The sequence below is a fragment of the Myotis lucifugus genome, unplaced genomic scaffold (genome assembly GCF_000147115.1).
Source record: "Myotis lucifugus unplaced genomic scaffold, Myoluc2.0 scaffold_3, whole genome shotgun sequence".
Lineage (NCBI taxonomy): Eukaryota > Metazoa > Chordata > Mammalia > Chiroptera > Vespertilionidae > Myotis > Myotis lucifugus.
In genome coordinates, this window is record NW_005871051.1 from 6,462,990 (window position 1) to 6,470,470 (window position 7,481).

At 42.3% G+C, this 7,481-nt stretch overlaps 1 protein-coding gene across 2 annotated transcripts in view; it reads right to left on the reverse strand.

Annotated features, from left to right (window-relative positions):
- Positions 1–7,363, reverse strand: part of TRAK2 (trafficking kinesin protein 2) — a 54,019-nt gene extending 46,656 nt beyond the window's left edge. For both annotated transcript variants that reach the window (XM_006082405.3, XM_023760236.1), the window contains exon 1: positions 7,115–7,363. The gene's annotated coding sequence lies outside the window, so the exon portion shown is untranslated. The remainder of the gene's footprint in view (positions 1–7,114) is intronic.
- Positions 7,364–7,481: the final 118 nt, after the last annotated feature.

The window sequence follows — 7,481 nt, forward strand, 5'->3', positions numbered from 1 at the left end:
ATCATGTTTTTTTTAAACTAATTCCTTTTAAAAAATAAATGAAGGAGTCCCCATATACCTAGAATAAAATCCACACTTAAAATCCCAGTCTACAAGGTCTGCCCCTACTTGTCCCTCATCTTGCCACACTCTGCTCTTTGCTCAGACTCAGCCACAGAGACACAGACCTTTTGTCATTTCTTTTCACTTCTCATCACACTCTCTTATCTCTGGGCCTTTGTAACTAACTGTTCACTGTACCTGGACTACTCTTCGCTCTTGTTCTTTACATGGCAACTACTTCTCACCCTTCAGGTCTCAGTTGAAAAGCCATCCTAAGGGAAAAGTTACCAGTCTACCATATCTAAAGTAGACTCCTCTGCCACCTTTATTTTACAATGCAGCATCTAATTTATTTCTTTTACAACATATATTACAATTTAATTCCAGGAAGAGAAAGGGAAGCTGCTTTCTTTTCCCTTTCCTCCTCCTTGCTGATCAGAATGGCCACACAATGGCAGGAGCAGCAACTCAATAAATATTTGTTGTTGAACTATCAACTGAACTGGTGGGTGAATTCTTTCACTATTAACATGCATAATTTATCAACTCCATTGTCACACAACATGGCGTAACGCTTTTACATTAGACCCTAATTTATTTTAACTATTTCTTCCTTCTCATGACTTGTGAGAAAGCTTTCTAAAGAGAAAGAACTCAAAGTCTGGCAACCACTGACAGAGATATATAGATAAGCTTCCAAGACCTCTCTGATCTTTACAACATGAATTAGTTCCACCTCTATTCCATGAGTAGACTTTGTATGCTCATTTTCTTAGCAGGAATAAACCATAATACAGGGTGGGGTGGTCAAGTAGGATATGCCTAAAGTTACGTGAGTCTGTGGTAAAGCTAAGAATAAAGTCAGAACATTACATAAAAAAGCAGGTCAGTGATTTTAAAAATTTCAATATAATGACCTCAATGAACAGTTGGTCAATCAGCTGTTTATGAGACAGCTTTCAATGCCTCTTGAAATAAACTAAAAGTACTGAAAAGAAATAAAAAGTAGTGTACAATAGACTCTGCCCTAAGGAGATTAAAGATATAAGAAACCTAAGATCTAATGGTGAGAGCTCTAATAATCTCTATGATTTACATTCGACCTAAGATCTAATAATGTAAAGAAATTTAAGAAAATAAGATACCACCACCAGATTTATTAAGAATTTATGAGTGTTAGGACAGAACTGTTCTGTACATAGCCAGAGGGGGAGAGCATTTTTCTAGCTGAAGTGGTCTGGCTTCACATAGGAGTAAGATTTGAGTGAGATCCTCAAGGATGGAAAGATTTGGATAGTGGGAATGGGGATAGCTGGTAGGGAAAGACAGAAGCAGCCAGAGCCAGTTTGGAAGGAGTGTACAGACCAATTTCAGTGGGAATATATAGGAAAGTACTTGGAGCTTTAAATTTGACTAGCTCAGATTAAGAAATCTGAACTTGATCCAACAGGGATCAAGTTTCTAAATGGAAAGTGACATTTGAGAAATAAATCTGGAGTCAGAATAGAGGATAAATTTCAGAATAGAGGATAAATTAGAGACAGAAAAATAATTAAGAAATTTTATCACATTATGCCTGAATTATTGTAACAAACGCATAACAAGGCGAATGGAAACAGAGTGATCTGTGAGACAGTGAAGATAGGACTTGTTTCGGATGAGCTGGCTCTAGATGAATTTTATCCTCTCCTAAAAGATCATTACATTCAGTATAACTTCAATCATTTGGCTTAAAACCTTACAATTTTCCTTGCTCCTCAATCCCTAAGAGTTCTCTTTCCCAGACATTTCCTGTTTTCCCATCCCCCAAACTCTTTTCTCCAACTACAATATATTCCCAACAAAACAAAGGATTGTATTTACTAGTTTTCTAGACACATCAGGAAATTCCCAATCCTGTAACTTTTTCATGCTACTGCTTGTAACTTCAATGTTCTCTTTTTCTTCTACATCTCCAATCCTCACACCCCAATTCAAATGCCAGTTTTTCCATCAAGTTTTCCCAGAAGCCCTAGTAATTACTGCCTCTCAATGCTCCACTTTTCTCTAAAAAACTTTAAAAAACCCAAAAACTTATTATTGTTCCTAATCTCCCCTGATAAGCTGTATACTCCCTATGGAAAAATACCCAATTCATTTTTGTATTCCTCCTTTCATAGGCAGTTGAAGATCTTAATACTGTATGGCAACAGCATAGTATAATGGCTAAGAGCACAGATTCTGAAGACAGCTTGTGTTTGAATCTTACCCTGCCATTTATCAGCTATGTGACCAGGGACACGTTACTGGACCTCTCTGTACTTCAATATCTGTATGTATAAAATGGAGATAGTAATAGAAGGTATTTCATAAGGTTGGCTTATTGCTTCTCAGCCTTTTGGCTAAGATCAAACAAAGTATAGGACTTGGCTTAGAACAGTGTAAGCACCATAAAAGTGTATTAAATACAGTGGGAAAACAATGAGTATTCTGTGAAAGCTTTATGAAAAGCCAAATGTCAAAAGTATAGCCAGTCTATAGGTAAAAAAGGATATACAAATACTTCCAAAATCTTCTTATATATACCCTAAAGGTTAGCTGTGCCCTCTAAAATCTTCCTTAACAATGGTTCTGTTTTAGTTTGACATTTGATATTTGAAGAAAATATTTAGTTCAGTTTCCTGTGGCAATAGACACCTGAACTGGTCTCCCTGCCTCCAGTCTTATCCCCTTTAATCTATCCTCCACAAGGCTCACAGAGTAATCTAAATTGCTCTAAAATGCAGAGCTAATGTTTTTGCACTGCTACAAACCCTTTTCATCCCATTTCCTTAAGATGATTAAACTTCTTAGCATCTCATACAAAATTGTCCTAATATGGTCCCAGCCTAGTCTCCAACTTCTCCTCTCAACACTTCTTACCACAAAACCTAGTCACCTGGCCACACCTAAAAGGCTTTTTGAATGTCATTTCTTCACCTAGAACAGTGGTCGGCAAACGGCGACTCGCGAGCCATATGCGGCTCTTTGGCCCCTTGAGTGCGGCTCTTCCACAAAATACCACGTGCGGGCGCGCACGTACAGTGCGAATTGAAACTTCATGGCCCATGCGCAGAAGTCGGTTTTCGGCCTGGGCAAGTCTATTTTGAAGAAGTGGCATTAGAAGAAGTGGGGGGTGGACATATAGAGAGGATGAACGAAGGAGATAGATGAAACAAGTATACAAGACGAGTGTGGATGGGAGAGTTGGAAGGGGTCGACCTCAGCAAACGTACCTCAATCAGATTGAGGACGTTTTTAGCAAAGGCCAGCTTAGGAGTACCCTAATTAAGTTAATAACAATGTACCTACCTATATAGTTTAAGTTTAAAAAATTTGGCTCTCAAAAGAAATTTCAATCGTTGTACTGTTGATATTTGGCTCTGTTGACTAATGAGTTTGCCAACCACTGACCTAGAACATCCCTGTATAATCTTCTAGGGCTGCCATAACAAAATACCACAGACTGGGTAGTTTACATAACAGAAATTCATTTTCTCACAGTTCTAGATGCTAGAAGTCCAAGATCAAAGTGCTGGTAGATTTGGTTTCTCCTGAGGCTTGCTGATGGCCACCTCCTCCATGTGTCCTCACATGGTTTTTCTCTGTGTTTCTTTTTGTGGCCAAAGTTTCTCTTATAAGGATACCAATCAGAAAAGATTATGACCTACCTTAAAGGGTTCAGTTTAACATAATCACTTCTTTAAAGGCCCTATCTCCAGATACAGTCACATTCTGAGGTCATGGGGATTCGGGTTTCAACATTTAACAAGAATTCTGGAGGGACAGAATCCAGCCCATAAGAGCCCCTCTTCTTTCTTTGTCCAAGCCGATTCTCATTTATTTTTCCAAGACTGGCCCAAGCCTTCCCACCCTAGGAAGATCTCAGTGCTCTTTCTTTATGTTCCCACAGCACCTCTGTATGATGTCCTCTGTATGCTGCTGTCCTGTCACACACTATCACAATTGTCTCTTTCCCTCTTCAGACTGTATTTCTTAAGAGCAGAGACGAAATCTCTAGCACTTAGCACAGTGTTTGGCCCCTTCAAGGTATTTAATCAAGATTTGATTACGGAAAGTATTACAAAAGCATGGACTTGAAGACAGGCAAATGTGGGTTCAAGTCCTGGCTCTATCATTTAATAATCTTGTGACTTTGGGCAAGACACTAAATGCTGAACTTCCATTCTATACAAGCTAGTTGTAAAGATAAACGACCTAATTATAATTTTGAAAAAAATCCAGTTGTGGTTTGGTACACAGCAGATGCTCAAAAAATGTGAAGAGTAAAGATTCTGAGATTGCCTGAGGTTAACACCCAATTTTACCACTAGGTAGCTGAATGGCCTTGATTATGTTCACTTATCCTCTGCTTCAGTTGCCTATCTATAAAATCACCTCTTCCATCTGACTCACTTCACTTAGCATGATACTCTAAATATTCATTATACTGTCACAAAAAATTTCATCTCTTTTTTTTATGGCTAAGTAGTATTCTAGTGTATGTATGTATGTATGTATGTATGTACCACATCTTATTTATCTCATCATCTGTTGAAGGATACTTGGGTTGCTTCCATGTCTAGGCTACAATAATGCTGCAATGAACACAGGGTACATATATCTTTACAAATAAGTGTTTTCCATTTTTGGGGGTAGATACCCAGAACAGGTATTGCTGGGTCATATGGTAGCTCTATTCTTTGAGGAACCTCCATACTGTTTTCCATAGCGGCTGTACCAATTCACATTCCTATCAGCAGTGTATGAGGCTCCCTTTCTCCACATCCTCTCCAACACTTATTTGACTAGTTGATAAGAGCCATTGTAATGGGTGTGAGATAGTATCTCATTGTGGTTTTGATTTGCATTTCACTTATAGCTAGTGTGAGTCCAATGGAAAAGAACAAGAACCAAGAACCACATGATCTTACTCACAAGTGGGATATAAAACAAAAAGCAACAAACAAAACAAACTCCTTGATACAGACAACAGAATGGTAGTTACCAGAAGGGAAGAGAAGTGGAGGGAGGACAAAGAAGGTAAAGGGAGTCAAATACGAGGTGACAGAAGATTAGATTTTGGCTGGTAAGCACACAATAGAATGTATAGATGTTGTATTATAAAGTTGTACACCTGAAATTTATGTTATTAGCCAGTAAATATAATTTTAAAACTACCTCGTTGTGCTTCTGTGAGAATAGGTTAATACAGGTAAAGATTTAGATGGGTATCTAATAGGTAGTAAGCATTATATAAATGTTTCCTATTATTACATGAACACTGCAGATCTGAACAAATGACTGGACCCCATGCATAATTTAGTTCTTTCCATTATTAATTCATTTAAAATGTATTATATACTTTAATGCCTCAGATTTCTTACCAACTAAACAGTATGGTAACTAAAGAGGTTCAGAAATTGGTACAGATGATATAACAGAGCTCAAAATAAACATGAAATAATATATTATCATTATCTGTCTCATTTCTTATACTGGTTTTTAACATAAAGGGGTGGAGAAGTAAAAATTTTAAGAAACAAGTCTTTCTACTCTTAAAATCTATAGATATTAAGCATTGTCAGTGGAGAATAATGCTCCTTGGCTCGTATTTCCAACTGTAGATTCACTAAAACTTTGAACCAGAAAGGACCTTTAAGGTGAAAATCCAATCCTATGTCTTACATAAGTAAACTGGAGTGGATCTGGCGTGCGCTTTCAGGATCTTAATGAGTAGCTCTCTGGGGGACCAAACTGCAAGCAGAAAGAACAACTTGTTCAAAAGCGGGGGTTTGGACTTACTCTAGATGTCCAAAGTGTGTAGAAACCAGTATTGGGAAATAACACTGGAAAATGCCTTCAGGATCATTTCTGAAGGAGGTCCCAGCTTCCTGACCCGTAACTCTGGAGCGAGGCAAGTCTAGGTCTGAATCTCCACTTAACCTCTTTGAGCCTCAGACTTAGTGCAAAAGGGTTATCGTAGTGATCGAGCGGATGTATGCAGAGCTCCTAACCCGGGTGCCTGGCAGATGGAGAACACCCAAATGTTTGTTCTTTCCAAGCCCTTCTAGCATAAGAATAAAAACCTACAAAATGACAAAACACGGTCTTTCATAAAGTGTGCGCTTGCTGAATGTCTGAGGCCTGCTGCACGTTACTTAATTTTAAAAACAGGAAGCTGAATGAATAAGATGGTAAAGTGTCCGCATCCTGCCCTCTCTCACCCCCAACTGTCCTTCACAGTCTGTTCTGAAGTGTCCCGTCTCCACCCTCAACCTGCTATTTGGAGACCCCGGGGGCTCGGACATGCAATTCTACAGCGACTATGCATATATTTAAAACTCAGAGCCCATGTCATTTTATTCCTATGGCCCATTCTAGCTTGACGAATTACCGGTAAACGGTCACTGTTTCTGTTTGTTTGTTTATGGCTCAGAAACTGCACATTTAGCTAAAAGGTTTGTGGGCAAGCACCGCTGTGACCCAGAAATCCTTTAAGTGTCAGAGATGATCTTCATGCCAGTCCTCCAATGGACACCGGCCAGGACCCATTATGTGCGCTGGAAACTGAAGCCAACCGTCTCTTTGGAAAGACGTGTGGTGTCTTGGCTCACAATCCATCCCAGAAAAGTCCACCGCAAATTCACCCAGAAAGAGCTCTTCCAACGCCCGCCCCTCGGTTCACAGCACAGATGGCGAGCGAGGCTTCAGGTCCCGCCGCCGGACACGACGCCCTCATCGCTCAGGGGCGGGGGCTGGACGGACAAGGTCCGCAGAGGAGAACGCGGCCAGCCCTCCGAGGAGGGGGAGCCCCGAGGCCGGCGCACGGCGCCCACACTGCGCACCCGCACTGGGGAAACACCCCACTCACCCGGGGGCGGGGACCCGGCGCGGACCCTGCCCTCCGGCGCCAGCCGCTGGCTCGGGTGTCCTCGGAGGACCGGGCGGCGTGACCTCAGAGGACCGGGCAGCGCGCGGGGCTGGAGGGCGCCTCCGCGTCCCGGGGAAGTTGGCAAGGGCAAGTGCGGGTCGCGCACGGAAGGTTACTCACAGGAATGGCCCGGAGCCCTCGGTCCTCCGCCCGCGTCCCCTCAGGGGGAAGCTTCTAAGGCGGCGGCAGCCTCCGAGCAGCAGCTGAGCTGCCGCCGCCGCAGCCTGGAACCTCCGGGCGTGGCAGGGACGGGCGGCGACTTCACAACATCATTACTCGGCGACTTCAGTTTTGCGGCAGCACCGGATCAATGGCAGTCCCCACGCAATTGGAGACGAGCGAACGAAACCCGCTCTCCCAGCAGCCTCCACGCACCGACCCGAGGGCTTGCTGGGAATCGTAGTTCCCCGAGTTGTAGTTCCGCCTGTGGCCCCGCCCCCAAGCTCGTGGCCCCGCCCCCTGGCTGCCGGGCCCTGGGGCGGGAGGC